Genomic DNA, 16,195 nt, shown 5'->3' with positions numbered 1-16,195 from the left:
ACATTGTTTGTAACCCACCGTGGGCTACCTGTCTATAGCTACCACTGTTTGTGTCTGTGTTTTCTGTGCTTGGGGCCAACAAGGGTATAAGGACTGACTTCCTCCTGCTTAGAGTGACAGCAGCTCCATAAAAGGGCCCAAGTTCCTTAAGATTTGCCTCCACTTTTCAGCTGCTCCACCTCCTCTTGCAGCTGCCTGGTCTTTCCACAGAGTCTTCGGTAGACAGATTGCAGAGTGGGGTCAGATTAGCCTCACCCCACCAACCCCTCCACAGGTTGCAAGCTTGGTGTATTAGAGCTATTGAGGTTAGGAAGACAATGTTAGTGGGACCCCCTACTTGGGGGGTTTCTGTCAGAAGCTCAGTACGGGGAAAGTGGCCCCTATTTCAGAGCCTAACCTCTCAGCCACTGCTTGATACTCCAATTCTACTTCTCAGAGAAGTGAGTAGCAGGTTCAGGTTGGGAGGGGTCAACAGTCCTCTCTGCAGAAGTCCTTTCAGCTGAGGGTCCCCTGGCCTCAGGGAGGAAGACTGAGATAGTCTTCCACTGGGGCTGATTGTGGCCCTTCCCCCAAGAGGTGGTTAAGCCCTTTGACCGGTCCCAACAATAGGCTCCAAGGAATTCACACTTTGAATGTCTGAGCTCTAAGCCTCTCTCTGTTCCCCCTGTATAAGTGAGCCCAGTAGGGCAGGGTATCCAGGACTTGGGCTGGCTGACTGTGAGGCTCTACCTCGTCCAATGTGTGTGAGCTGCTGTGCAGGTGCTGACCACAGAAGGTAGAATTCTCCTCAGCTGAATTTGGTGCTTGATGAGCTCTCCCTTTGGGTATGCTGCTAGTAAGAGTAGTTGGAAACTTCTCTGATGTTTTCAGTAGTTGGTCACTGGATGTGTTGGTTCTGGGCCTCTTAAGAGGGAACCTGGTGCTGACCAGAGTTAAGACACTGCCTGTGACTGGCCCTCAGCAACCCTTTTGGAGCTACAAGCAATCCAGAGTTTGTGGCTGCTTTTGCTGGGCTTAGGTGCACATGGAAGGACCAAGCCACATACCTAGGCTGGCTTTTACCTTCACTGGACCTGGGGTCATGTCAGCAAAAGACCCGAGGCTCCCTGACATCTACCTCCTGCTGCCTCAGTCTGCTGGCTGTTTGTTAGGCTTGGCCCCTGAGTTCTTCCTATCTGAAACTTCCCCTAGGACTGTGATGGCGAACCTTTTTATAAAAACTGCCCACTTTTGCAGTGCTGGTCAACCTGGGTTTTATAAAAACCAAAAGTGGGCGGTTTTTATAAAAAGGTTTGCCATCATGGCCCTAGGATTTCCACTACCACTGTTTCTCTGGGACAGCTTGCTGGATACATACTTCTGAAGAAGTGGAGACATAGTTACATAAAATACATAAATAGACCAACTGGCTTAAAGAATTACCCGGAGGTATCAATTGAGGTCAGCAGTTTGTACATATATGGGTACAGTTTGTACATGATATGCTTCCTATGTGCTTTTATGTTAGGATTACTGTTCTCTTTTCTTCCTTCTTCCTATACTTTGTCACCTTTGCTTTTTACTTTTCAAGTTTATTTTTTAATTATAGTTGACATACAATGTTAAATTAGTTTCAGGTGTACAAAATAGTAATTAGACTTATTAAGTCTAATTTACATGACTTATAAAACACTCATCCCATTAAATCCGGAATTCCCCTAATACCATATATGCCTAAATTCCCTATGCTATACTCTACATCCTTGTTGCAACCTTTGTTTTAAACAAACTATCCTTTTAACAATGGTTAAAGTCAAGAGTTTTTTGAAATTCATTCTGATATTTAAGGACAACTACAATGCTAATTAAAAATAAAATATTTATCTCAGCTACAATATTAAACACACATTTTCATTCAAGCCCTACTAAAATCATAATAAGAAGAGACATGGCATGGTTTTAGAAAAATGAAAAGTGAAAGTTAATAGAAAAAAAAGTTGCAAATGCAAAATTACCACCAGAAAATGGTGCTGGCAGTGGTACTGCTTCTTGTCTTACACACAGAGTAAGGCGTGATTGACAATACTCCACACTCAAGGAACTATCTGATGTCTCAAACTAGTGTGACTTGTAATTTTGCAGGTCTCGAGTGGGAACAGCGGAGGATTAGAAAATAAGCACAGAAAGAAAAAGGCTGGAATTGGGAGGTCTTCTGGTGGCTGATGACCTCTCAAAAGTTCCTGCACTCCCAAAAGCTTTATTTTTATAGTGTAAAGCAAAGTCATTCGCAAAACAAAGAGAGCTCAGGTACAAAGTCACATTTCTGAGGCAAACCAAGAATTCTTCCAAGTACAGAAGACCCCCTGCCATGCATAGCATCTTAACTTCACAAAACAAAGGATAAAAAGAAAACTGCCTCCAGTCTCTTTGAGGGACACAGGTGATGGAACAAGTAGAAACCATCAGCATTATAGCTAACATGGAGGTGTGGGAAAGAGCATGTATATTGCCTTTACCAACTTAATCAAACAATCAGAGGTTGTGGGGAAGAGCGTAGCCCTTTGGCTTAAGTCTTAAACTGTGAGGACTTTTGTCAACTTGCAGTCTCCCACAATCTGACACAGAAAATAGCTTCCATAGTTTGGGCTTTCACAGGACAAGGACTACTATTCATTTTTAAGTACTCACAATTTAATACTGTCCTTTGAATAGCAGTAGATGTTCAATAAGTATTTGTTGTGTCCACATGTTCCTTTTATAATTAATGTAGTGAATTCTTGGCCATTCATCTACTATACAACATCTGGCCATTAGGTTGTTGTTTGAGACCATTTTACACCCTGTTTCCTGCTCCTCTGTAGCACACATCATCACATAAATATACACACTTGTGTTTCTTATTCAGCTCCTGACCCTTCTCATAAGAATTTAATTTGTTTCACTCAGCGCTGTATCCCCAGAACATGCTGGGCACATAGCAAATACCAATAAATTCTCATTTTTGACTAGATGAATGAATAGGAAACTATCTGACTCAGCTTTATATTTATTTTACCTTATATTAAAGGGAAAATTAATTTAAGCGGATATATTGAGCTAACGATTGGGAGGAAGAGGAGCAGGAGGTACGGAGAGGAGTGGTAAACAGAGCCAAACTCTGTTTTCTTGGAAGAAAGACCATCATTTAGTTATCACTGAAAGCAGAAAAATCAAGGAAGAGCAGTGTAAGCATTTTACTTAGACTCATGAGAGGAAGAGCCAAAGAACTTAAACAGAATGCTTTTTGAGGTGGGACTACTAATTTTATTGTTTACTTTTGTAATATGTTTAAATGTTTCAGACAATGTATATATATATTGCTTGGGTAGTTTAAAAATGAATTTTTTTATTCAGTGGGAGGAGGGGAGGCAGAGACAGACTCCTGCATGTGCCCCAACTAGGATCCATCCAGCAAGCCCACTAGAGAGTGATGCTCTACCCATCTGGGGAGTCGCTTCGTTGCTCATCAACTGAGCTCTTCTTAGAACCTGAGGCAGAGACCATGGAGCCATCCTCAGCACCCAGGTCCAACTCACTCCAGGTGAGCCATGGCTTCAGGAAGAGAGAAGAGGTTAGGAGAGGAGAGGAGAGGAGAGGAGAGGAGAGGAGAGGAGAGGAGAGGAGAGAGAAGTGAGAAGGGGAGGGGTGGAGAAGCAGATGGGTGCTTCTCCTGTGTGCCCTGACTGGGAATTGAACCTGGCACATCCATATGCCAGGCCAATGCTCTACCACTGAGCCAATGGCCAGGGCCTAAAACTAAATTTAAAAAAATTTTCCTGGCTGGATAGCTCAGTTGGTTAGAGCATTGTCCTAATATGCAGAGGTTGCCAGTTTGATCCCTGGTCAGGGACATATGAAAACAGACCAATGTTTTCTATCTTTCTCTCTCTCCCTTCTTCTCTCTAAAATAAAAAATAATAAAAAATAAAATAAAATAAACATTAAGTAATAAAAGTGACCTTGATTTGATACTTTATAAAGTGTCATTAAATTCACAGATTGGTTTAATTTTGTTAAATCTAGGCAACTTTTATTTTAATACTTTCATTTTTATTAAATTAAACTTTTTATTTTGAAATATAGATTCACATGCAGTTCTAAGAAATAATACAGAGAGATTTTGTGTACTTTTTATGTAGTTTCCTTCAATTATACCATTTTATGAAACTATGCTACAATATCACAACCAGAACATTGACAATGATGGAAAAACAGGTTTCCATCACTGTGAAGATTCCCCGTGTGCCAATTATAGCCAAATACTTACCTCCCAGCTCCCCAAGGAGAGAAGTTCCCAATTTCTAACCCCATTCCATTCTTAACTTCTGGGAACCATAAATATAATCTCTATTTCTATTATTTTGTTCTTTTAAGAATGTTATATTGGCCCTGGTCAGTTGGCTCAGTGGTAGAGTGTTGGCCCTGCGTGTGAAGGTCCCGGGTTTGATTCCCGACCAAGGCACACAGGAGAAGTGCCCATCTGCTTCCCACCCTTCCCTCTCTCCTTTCTCTCTGTCTCTCTCTTCCCCTCCTGCAGCTGGGGCTCCATTGGAGCAAAGTTGGCCCTGGGCGCTGAGGATGGCTCCATGGCCTTAGCCTAAGGCGCTGGAATGGCTCTGATTGCAGTGAAGCAACCGCCCAGATGGTCTGAGCATCATTTCCTGGTGGGCATGCCCAGTGGATCCTGGTCAGGTACATGTGGGAGTCTGTCTGTCTGCCTCCTATTCCCAGCACCACCACTTCTCACTTTGGAAAAAAACAAAAAACAAACAAGGGAAAGAATGTTATATAAATTGAATCATAAATTTTTTAACCTGTGGCTTTGATTTTTTTTACTCAGCATTGATTCTCTGGAGATTCACCCAGGTTGATACATGTATCAATATTGTGTTCCATTTTATTGCTGAGTAATAGTCTATGATATGGATGTATCATCATTTGTTTAACCATTTATTCATTGAAGAACATAGGAAATGTTTCCAGTTTTCACCTACTACACCAAAACCTGCTATGTACTTTCTGGTATAGATTTTTGTGTGAATATAAGTTTTCATTTCTTAGATACAGGAATGTAGTTTTTGGTCAAATGGTAGTTGAATGTTTACTTTTTAAAGGAACTGCTAAAGTATTTCCCAGAGTGGTTTTACTGTTTTACATTCTCACCAGCAGTGTATGTGGGATTCAGTTTCTCTGCATCCTTGCCAGCATTTGGGGTTCTCACTATTTTTATTTTGGCCATTCTCATAAATGTCTAGTGGTTTTAATTAACATTTCCTGAATGGTCAATGACGTTGAATATCTTTTCATGTGCTTACTTGCCATCTCTATGATAAAATGCTTCTTTTTTCTAATCAGATTATTTTCTCATTGTCTGTTTTGAGAGTTCTTTCTATATTTTAGACCAGGGGTCCCCAACCCCTGGGCTGCGGACCGGTACCGGTCCATGGGCCATTTGGTACTGGTCCGCAGAGAAAGAATAAATAACTTACATTATTTCCATTTTATTTATATTTAAGTCTGAACAATGTTTTATTTTTTAAAAATGACCAGATTCCCTCTGTTACTTCCATCTAAGACTCACTCTTGATGCTTGTCTCGGTCATGTGATACATTTATCCGTCCCACCCTAAAGGCCGGTCAGTGAAAATATTTTCTGACATTAAACCGGTTCGTGGCCTAAAGAAGGTTGGGGACCACTGTTTTAGACTACTCCTTTGTCATGTGTGGTTTGCAAATATATTTCCCCAGTATATAGGTTGTCTTTTCATTCTTTTAATAGAATCTTTTTGCACAACAAAAGTTTTTAATTTCGATCAAGTCCAATTTATCAATTTTAAAAAATGGACTGTGCTTTTGTTGTTGAGTCTAATAACACTGCCTAGTGCTAGGCCCTGAAAATTTTATTTTCCCCCCAAAGTTACATAGTGCTAAGTTTTATATTTAAGTCCATTATCCTTTATAAATTATTATTCTTTTAAAATAAGATGCGAGGTTTGGGTTGAGGTTCAGGTTTTTGCCAATGAATGTCTGATTCCTTTAGCACTATTTGTTGAACAAGCTATCTTTGCTCCATTGAATTACTTTTGTACCTTTGTCAAAAAGTTGATTGGGCATATCTGTGTAGATTTGTTTCTGGGTTCTACAGTCTGTTCCATTTATTAATGTAACTAATCCCCTACCAATACCACATAGTCTTGGTAACCATAGCTATAATGTCTTAAGATCATATGAACTAATTCTTCTCACTCTATTTTTCTTTTTCAAAATTGTTTTATTTTAGTTCATTTGCATATACATGTAAATTTTAGGATGGTCTTGTTTATAGCTACAAAATAACTTTCTGGAATTTTAATAAAAATTTTGTTAAACCTACAAATCAATTTGGGGACAATTGATATCTTTGCCATGTTTAGTCTTCCAATCCATAAAAATACTATATATCTCCATTTATTTAAATCTTTGATTTCTTTCATCAGGATTTGGTAGTTTTTGGCACGCAAGTACTCTACTTGCTTTGTTTGATTTATAGTTGTCCCTCGCCATATCGCTGTGCACTTTTCCTGGTCTAACTGTATTGCAGATTTCTAAATTGTATATATCTATTTTGTATCGCAGATTTTTCACTATATCGTGGGATTTTGCGGTATATAGGTATTTTTATTTATTTATTATTTTAATTATTTTTGCAGTAAAATAAACATTTTATAGCCTAAAAATTGAAAACAATATAAAAATATTAATTAAAACATATTAAAAGAATATTACTGTATATTCACTGGTGAGTATCCATATAGAATTTTATATGTTGTTTACGTAGGTTTAAGAGTGTAGAAAGTGCTAAAGAACATAGTAACTGTTTATAAGAGTGTAGGAGAGAAGACAAGATGGCGCTGGCGTAGGCGGACGTACCAACATCCACCTCCCAGAACCAAAGTGGATTACAAAATAATTTTAAGAACTATCATCTGGAAAAACCAACTTTGGACTAAACTATGAGGACTCTTCAACCAAGGAGCACTGAAGAGGCCACACTGAGACTGGTAGGAAAATCAGAATTGCGGAGAGGGCTGCCCAGCTCCCTGGAGCGAACAGCAGTCGAGAGAGATTCGCGTGGCGGGAAGTGAGTTTAGCAGAGAAGGGAGGGTCCTGAACCCCAGGAACAAAGCCCCAGCTTGCAGCCCCAGAGCCCAGAAGAGGCATAAGGACAGTATTTAGCTGGAAACAAGTCAGGATACTTTTTGTAAGAAAGAGTCTGATTTCTCAGACCCAGGATTCTTCTTAAAGGGACCGCGCAGAACACCTCTCTCACAACCACTCACCCGGGGCTCAGGGGGACGGGGAGAGAGGAGAGGACCAGAGTAGCAGGAAGAGAGTGTAATCTAGGAGGCACAGGGAGAAACATTTTGGGAGATAGCCACCCTAACGCCTGGGACGAGTCACTCCCCAAATCTGAAGTGAATATTTCCCCTGGAAACAGAAATACCAGCAAAGGGAAGCAGGACACCAGCCAAACTAGCTCCCCCGTGGCACTCAGAGCAAAGTTGCTTAGAAAGAGGGAGCTTTCGGGTCTACAGTAGTGAGTGTTAGGGTCTGAGCTGCAGCGCCCGCACCCCACATGGCTGAGGGCTCACCGGAGGGCAAGCCGCGGCAGGACGCAGAGGCTTGGCCTGTCAGCATGGACGGAAGCCTGCTGCCTGCCACTGGGCTCACGTGTGAGCTCAGTCTTGCCCGGCTGGGGAGGAGTAGGTGTGCAAAAGTGGTCAAGCTCAGCTGCGGGCCACCTGTAATCCAGCCTGCAGGAGAAGGGTGGGACCCCGGAAAGGGTGGAGACCAGCCCTTGAGCAAGGGCATAGGAGCACAGCCTTGTCCCACCCGTGGAATCGAGGTTTGTGGCCTGATTTGGGAGCCGGCTCCTCCCGCGGGGGTGGAGCCAAAAGCCCAGAACAGGCAGAGTCCCGCTACTGAGCTGAGTTTGGGCACACAGTCCTGCCCAGCTGGTAGAGCCAAGGTTAGCAGCCATTCCACAAGCAGGCTCCTCCTGCAAGGGCAGGGCAAAAGCCCAGAAACAGGCAGAAACCCGCAGCTGAGCAAAGGTGCTCGCCACTTCCCTCAAGGCCGAGAATAACACCACCCACAGGGGCGGGGCAAAGGCCAAGGCCACCAAGGCTTGTGCATCCGAGCACGTGATCACAGACACTCCTGTGAAGGAGAGGTGGAAACCACAGCAACAGCCCCAGTAGGCACCAGCAATGCCAAAACCCAAAAGCCCTAGGCAGAAACAGAAGAGGGGATGGCGGGCCTGCAGACAGACCATACTTAGGGAACAGAGGCCACACCCAGTGGACTCCAGTGGCCAAAACCTTTTTTTACACAGAGAAAATGCAAAGGCAGAGAAATGCAACACAAATGAACCAAGAGAAATCCCCAGAAAAGGACCTAAATGAATCAGATATAACCAAATTACCAGATAGAGTTTAAAATAATGATTGTTAGGATGCTCAAAGATATTAGAACAACAATAGATGGTCATTATGAACACCTAAATAAACAGATAGCAAATATAAAAAAGGACATTGAAATAATAAAAAAGAATCAGTCAGAAATGACAAATACAATACCTGAAATAAAGAACACAATGGGAGGAACTAAAAGCAGGATGGATGAAGCTGAGAATCGAATCAGCGAGCTAGAGGACATGATAAATAAAGGCATGGAAGCAGAGCATAAAAAAGAAAAGAGACTCAAAAAGTCTGAGGAAACTCTAAGAGAGCTCTGTGACAACATGAAGAAATAACATCTGCATCATAGGGGTTCCTGAAGAAGAAGAGAAAGAACAAGGGATAGAGACTTTGTTTAAGCATATCATAGCTGAAAACTTCCCTCAATTAAGTCAGGAAAACATCTCACATGTTCAGGAAGCACAGAAAACCCCATTAAGGAGAAACCCAAAGAAATCAACACCCAGACACATTATAATTAAAATACCAAAGCTAAGTGATAAAGAGAAAATATTAAAAGCTGCTAGAGAAAAAAATGACTAACACCTACAAAGGAACCCCCATAAGGATGACTTCTGACTTCACAACAGAAACACTTGAGGCCAGAAGGGAATGGCAAGAAATATTCAAAGTAATGCAGAACAAGAGCCTACAACCAAGACTACTTTATCCAGCAAGGCTATCATTTAAAATTGAAGGAGAAATAAAGTCTTACAGACGAAAAAAAAAAACTCAAAGAATTCACTACAACCAAACCAAGGCTGCAAGAAATGCTAAGGGACCTGTTGTAAACAGATCAAAGGAAAAAAAGAATATAGCAAAAAAGGAATACAGTTTTAAAGAATAAAATGGCAATAAACAATTACATTCAATAATAACCTTAAATGTAAAGGGATTAAATAATCTGATCAAAAGACATAGGGTAGCTGCTTGGATAAGAAAACAGGACCCATACATATGCGTCTACAGGAGACACACCTTAAATCAAAAGATGCACATAGACTGAAGATAACAGAATGGAAAAAATATTTCACGCAAATGGAAATGAAAAAAAAGCTGGGGTAGCAATACTTATATCAGACAAAATGGACTTTAAAACAAAGACTATAGTTAGAGATAAAGAAGGTCACTACATAATGATAAAGGGAGCAATCCAACAGGAAGATATAACCGTTATAAATATCTACACACCCAATATAGGAGCACCTAAATATATAGAGCAGACATTGATGGATTTAAAGGGTGAGATCAACAGCAATACTATATTAGTAGGGGATTTCAATACCCCACTAACATCACTAGATAGATCCTCAAGAAAGAAAATTAACAAAGAAACAGTAGACTTAAAGGACATATTAGAGCAACTCGATTTAGTAGATATCTTCAGAATCTTTCACCCTAAAACAGCAGAATATACATTCTTTTCAAGTGCTCATGGTACATTCTCTAGAATAGACCACATGTTTGGGCACAAAAGTGGTCTCAACAAATTTAAGAAGATTGAAATCATATCGAGCACTTTCTCTGATCACAATGGCATTAAACTAGAAATCAACCACAACAGAAAACCTGAAAGATACTCAAACACTTGGAAACTAAATAGCATGTTATTAAATAATGAATGGGTTAACAATGAGATCAAAGAAGAAATTTAAAAATTCCTAGAAACAAACGATAATGAGCATACATCAACTCAAAATTTATGGGACACAGCAAAAGCAGTCCTGAGAGGAAAGTTTATAGCATTACAGGCATACCTCAAGAAGCTAGAAAAAGCTCAAATAAACAACTTGACCCTACATTTAAAATAACTAGAAAAAGAACAGCAAGTAAAGCCCAGAGCTAGTAGAAGGAAAGAAATAATAAAGATCAGAGCAGAAATAAATGACATAGAGGCTAAAGAAACAATACAGAGGATCAATGAAACCAGGAGCTGGTTTCCTGAAAAGGTAAACAAGATCAATGAACCTTTAACCAGACTCACCAAGAAAAATGGAGAGAGGACTCAAATAAATAAAATTAGAAATGAGAGTGGAGAAATAACAACGGACACAACAGAAATACAAAATATTGTAAGAAAATACTATGAAGAACTGTACACCAAAAAACTAGACAACCTAGATGAAATGGACAAATTCCTTAAAACATATAATCTTCCAAAAATCAATCTGGAAGAATCAGAAAACCTAAACAGACCAACTACAACAAATAAGATTGAAACAGTTATCAAAAAACTCCCAAAAAAGAAAAATCCTGGGCCTGATGGCTTCACAACTGAATTCTACCAAATATTCAAAGAACTAACTCCTATCCTTCTCAAGCTATTTCAAAAAATTCAAAAGGAAGGAAGACTTCCAAGCTCCTTTTATGAGGCAAGCATAATTTGATTCCAAAACCAAGCAAAGACAACACAAAGAAAGAAAATTATAGGCCAATATCCCTGATGAATTTAGATGGTAAAATCCTCAACAAAATATTAGCAAACCGAATCCAGCAATATATGAAAAAAATCATACACAATGATCAAGTGGAATTTATTCTTGGGAGGCAAGGCTGGTACAATATTCGCAAATCAATCAATGTGATTCACCACATAAACAAAAGGAAGGAGAAAAACCACATGATAATTTCAATAGATGCAGAAAAAGCATTTGATAAAATTCAGCACCCATTCATGATCAAAACTCTCAGCAAAGTGGGAATTCAGGGAACATACCTCAACATGATAAAGGCCATCTATGACAAACACACAGCCAATATTATACTCAATGGGAAAAAAATTAAAAGCAATCCCCTTAAGATCAGGAACAAGGCAGGGGTGCCCCCTTTCACCACTCTTATTCAACATAGTTCTGGAAGTCCTAGCCACAGCAATCAGACAAGTAAAAGAAATAAAAGGCATTCAAATTGGAAAAGAAGAAGTAAAACTATCATTATTTGCAGATGATATGATATTGTATATAGAAAACCCTAAAGTCTCAGTCAAAAAACTACTAGACCTGATAAATGAATTCAGCAAGGTGGCAGGATATAAAATCAATACTCATAAATCAGAAGTATTTTTATACACTAACAATGAACTGTCAGAAAGAGAAATTAAGGAATCAATCCCCTTTACCATTGCAACCAAACAAATAAAGTACCTAGGAATAAATTTAACCAGGGAGATTAAAGACTTGTACTCAGAAAATTATAAAACATTGATAAAAGAAATCAGGGAAGATACAAACAAGTGGAGGCATATACCATGCTCATGGTTAGGAAGAATAAACATCATTAAAATGTTTATATTACCCAAAGCAATTTTTAAATTCAATGCAATACTGATTAAAATACCAATGACTTACCTCAAAGATATAGAACACATATTCCAAAAATTTATATGGAACCAAAAGAGAACATGAATAGCCTCAGCAATCTTGAAAAGGAAGAATAAAGCGGGAGGTATCACAGTTCCGGATATCAAGTTATACTATAAGGCCATTGTACTCAAAACAGCCTGGTACTGGCATAAGAACAGGCATATAGATCAATGGAACAGAACTGAAAACCTAGAAATAAACCCACACTTTTATGGACAACTGATATTTGACAAAGGAGGTAAGAGCATACATTGGAGTAAAGACAGCCTCTTCAACAAATGATGTTGGGAAAATTGGACAGCTACCTGCAAAAAAATGAAACTAGACCACCAACTTACACCATTCACAATAATAAACTCAAAATGGATAAAAGACTTAAATGTAAGCCGTAAAACCATAAGCATCTTAGAAGAAAACATAGGCAGTAAGCTCTCTGACATCTCTCGCAGCAATATATTTGCCGATTTGTCTCCACAGGTAAGTGAAATAAAAGACAGGATAAACAAATGGGACTTTATCAAACTAAAAGTTTCTGCACAGCTAAAGACAATAAGAACAAAATAAAAAGACAAACTACACAATGGGAGAATGTATTTGACAATGCGTCTGATAAGGGGTTAATAACCAAAATTTATAAAGAACTTGTAAAACTCAATACCAGGAAGACAAACAATCCAATCAAAAAATGGGCAAAAGAAATGAATGGACACTTCTCCAAAGAGGACATACAGATGGCCAATAGGCATATGAAAAAATGCTCAACATCACTAATCATTAGAGAAATGCAAATTAAAACCTCAATGAGATATCACCTCACACTAGTCAGAATGGTGCTCATCGACAAAACAACACAGAATAAGTGCTGGCGAGGATGTGGAGAAAAGGGAACCCTCTGCACTGCTGATGGGATTGCAGGCTGGTGCAGCCACTGTGGAAAACAGTATGGAGATTCCTCAAGAAATTAAAAATCGAACTGCCTTTTGACCCAGCTATACCTCTGTTAGGAATATACCCCAAGAACACCATAGCACTGTTTGAAAAGAAGAAATGCACCCCCATGTTTATGGCAGCATTGTTCACAATAGCAAAGATCTGGAAACAGCCCAAGTGTCTGTCAGTGGACTAGTGGATTAAAAAGCTTTGGTATAAAGCAATATACAAATTTAATGCAATTCCCATCAAACTTCCAATGACGTTTTTTAAAGAAATAGAGCAAAAAATCATCAGATTTATATGGAACTATAAAAAACCCCGAATAGCCAAAGCAATCCTAAAGAAAAAGAATGAAGCTGGGGGAATTACAATACCTGACTTCAAACTATATTATAGGGCCACAACAATCAAAACAGCATGGTATTGGCAGAAAAATAGACACTCAGACCAATGGAACAGAATAGAAAGTCCAGAAATAAAACCACATATATATAGTCAAATAATTTTTGATAAAGGGGCCAACAACACACAATGGAGAAAAGAAAGCCTCTTCAATAAATGGTGCTGGGAAAACTGGAAAGCCACATGCAAAAGAATGAAACTGGACTACAGTCTCTCCCCCTGTACAAAAATTAACTCAAAATGGATCAAAGATCTAAACATAAAACCTGAAACAATTAAGTACATAGAAGAAGACATAAGTACTCAACTCATGGACCTGGGTTTTATTTTATTTTATTTTATTTTTTTTTCTTTTTCATTTTTCTGAAGCTGGAAACAGGGAGTGACAGACAGACTCCCGCATGCGCCCGACCGGGATCCACCCGGCACGCCCACCAGGGGCGGTGCTCTGCCCCCCAGGGGGCGATGCTCTGCCCATCCTGGGCATCGCCATATTGCGACCAGAGCCACTCTAGCGCCTGAGGCAGAGGCCACAGAGCCATCCCCAGCGCCCGGGCCATCTTTGCTCCAATGGAGCCTTGGCTGCGGGAGGGGAAGAGAGAGACAGAGAGGAAAGCGCGGCGGAGGGGTGGAGAAGCAAATGGGCGCTTCTCCTATGTGCCCTGGCCGGGAATCGAACCCGGGTCCTCCGCACGCTAGGCCGACGCTCTACCGCTGAGCCAACCGGCCAGGGCGGACCTGGGTTTTAAAGAGCATTTTATGAATTTGACTCCACAGGCAAGAGAAGTGAAGGCAAAAATTAATGAATGGGACTACATCAGACTAAGAAGTTTTTGCTCAGCCAGAGAAACTGATAACAAAATAAACAGAAAGCCAACTAAATGGGAAATGATATTTTCAAACAACAGCTCAGATAAGGGCCTAATATCCAAAATATACAAAGAACTCATAGACTCAACAACAAACAAACAAACAATCCAATAAAAAAATGGGAAGAGGATATGAATAGACACTTCTCCCAGGAAGAAATACAAATGGCCAACAGATATATGAAAAGATGCTCATCTTCTTTAGCTATTAGAGAAATGCAAATCAAAACGGCAATGAGATACCACCTCACACCTGTTCAATTAGCTGTTATTAGCAAGACAGGTAATTGCAAATGTTGGAGAGGCTGTGGAGAAAACGAACACTCATACACTGTTGGTGGGAATGTAAAGTAGTACAACCATTATGGAAGAAAGTATGGTGGTTCCTCAAAAAACTGAAAATAGAATTACCTTATGACCCAGCAATCCCTCTACTGGGTATATATCCCAAAAACTCAGAAACATTGATACGTAAAGACACATGCAGCCCCATGTTCATTGCAGCATTGTTCACAGTGGCCAGGACATGGAAACAACCAAAAAGCCCATCAATAGATGACTGGATAAAGAAGATGTGGCACATATACACTATGGAATACTACTCAGCCATAAGAAATGATGACATTGGAACATTTACAGCAAAATGGTGGGATTTTGATAACATGATACGAAGCGAAATAAGTAAATCAGATAAAAACAGGAACTGTATTATTCCATACGTAGGTGGGACATAATAGTGAAACTAAGAGACATTGATAAGAGTGTGGTGGTTACGGGGGGGAGGGGGGAATGGGAGAGGGAAAGGGGGTGGGGAGGGGCACAAAGAAAACAAGATAGAAGGTGACAGAGGACAATCTGACTTTGGGTGGTGGGTATGCAACATAATTGAACGACAAGATAACCTGGACTTGTTATCTTTGAATATATGTATCCTGATTTATTGATGTCACCCCATTAAAAAAATAAAATTATTAAAAAAAAAAAAAAAGCTTTGGTATATATATACTATGGAATACTACTCAGCCATAAGAAATGATGACATCGGATCTTTTACAACAACATGGATGGACCTTGATAACATTATACTGAGCAAAATAAGTAAATCAGAAAAAACTAAGAACTATATGATTCCATACATAGGTGGGACATAAAAATGAGACTCAGAGACATGGACAACAGTGTTGGGGCTACAGGGGGGGGGCGGAGGAGAGGGAGGGTGTTGGGGGAAGGGAGGAGCACAAAGAAAACCAGTTAGCAGGTGATGGAAGACAATTTTATCAATGTCACCCCATTAAAATTAATCAAAAAAAAAAAAAAAGAATGTGTCTCACGGCTAATTCAGGCAGTTAGAAGAATAGTATAAGGGTGCTAATTCAGCTTCCCAGGCCACATCCTGCAAAAGGGGCCCCAAGCAAATTGTTGATTTGGCTCCTCTGATTTTGCCAATTGGATTTAAAAAAAAAATAGGCCAGGAACGCCCTGAAATGGAACTAACAATTCATGAGCATAAATTTAAAGGACTTTTAGATACAGGAGCTGATGTATCTGTTATTGCTAAGCTACAGTGGCCTCCTTCCTGGCCCACTCATGCAGCAGCCACAGAATTACAAGGTATAGGGCAGAGTAAATCCTCTCAACAAAGTTCTCGTTTTCTACATTGGTAAGATTAAGAAGGTCATTCTGGATTTTTTAATCCTTATGTGCTCCCTGGATGGCCAGTTAATTTGTGGGGTAGAGATGTTTTGAAAAATATGGGAGTGTTGCTTGTCAGTCCTAATGGTCTAGTCAGTACTCAGATGCTTGATTGGGGATTTTTGCCCACCAAGGGACTAGGGAAAGAACAGCGAGGAATTCTTACCCCCATAGAAATGGCACCCAATACCAGAAGGTATGGATTAGGATATCAAAATTTAGCATAGGGGCCTTGGTAGCTCCTGATACCTCAATAATGCATTGAGCAGACCCAATTACTTGGAAATCAGATAATCCTGTATGGGTAGACCAATGGCCCCTTTCTCAGGAGAAACTTAGGGCAGCTGCTCAATTGGTACAAGAGCAGCTACAGCTTGGGCACATTGAACCATCTAATAGCCCATGGAATACACTTCCATAT

Source organism: Saccopteryx leptura, chromosome 9 (genome assembly GCF_036850995.1).
Source record: "Saccopteryx leptura isolate mSacLep1 chromosome 9, mSacLep1_pri_phased_curated, whole genome shotgun sequence".
Lineage (NCBI taxonomy): Eukaryota > Metazoa > Chordata > Mammalia > Chiroptera > Emballonuridae > Saccopteryx > Saccopteryx leptura.
This window is presented reverse-complemented; position numbering follows the sequence as displayed.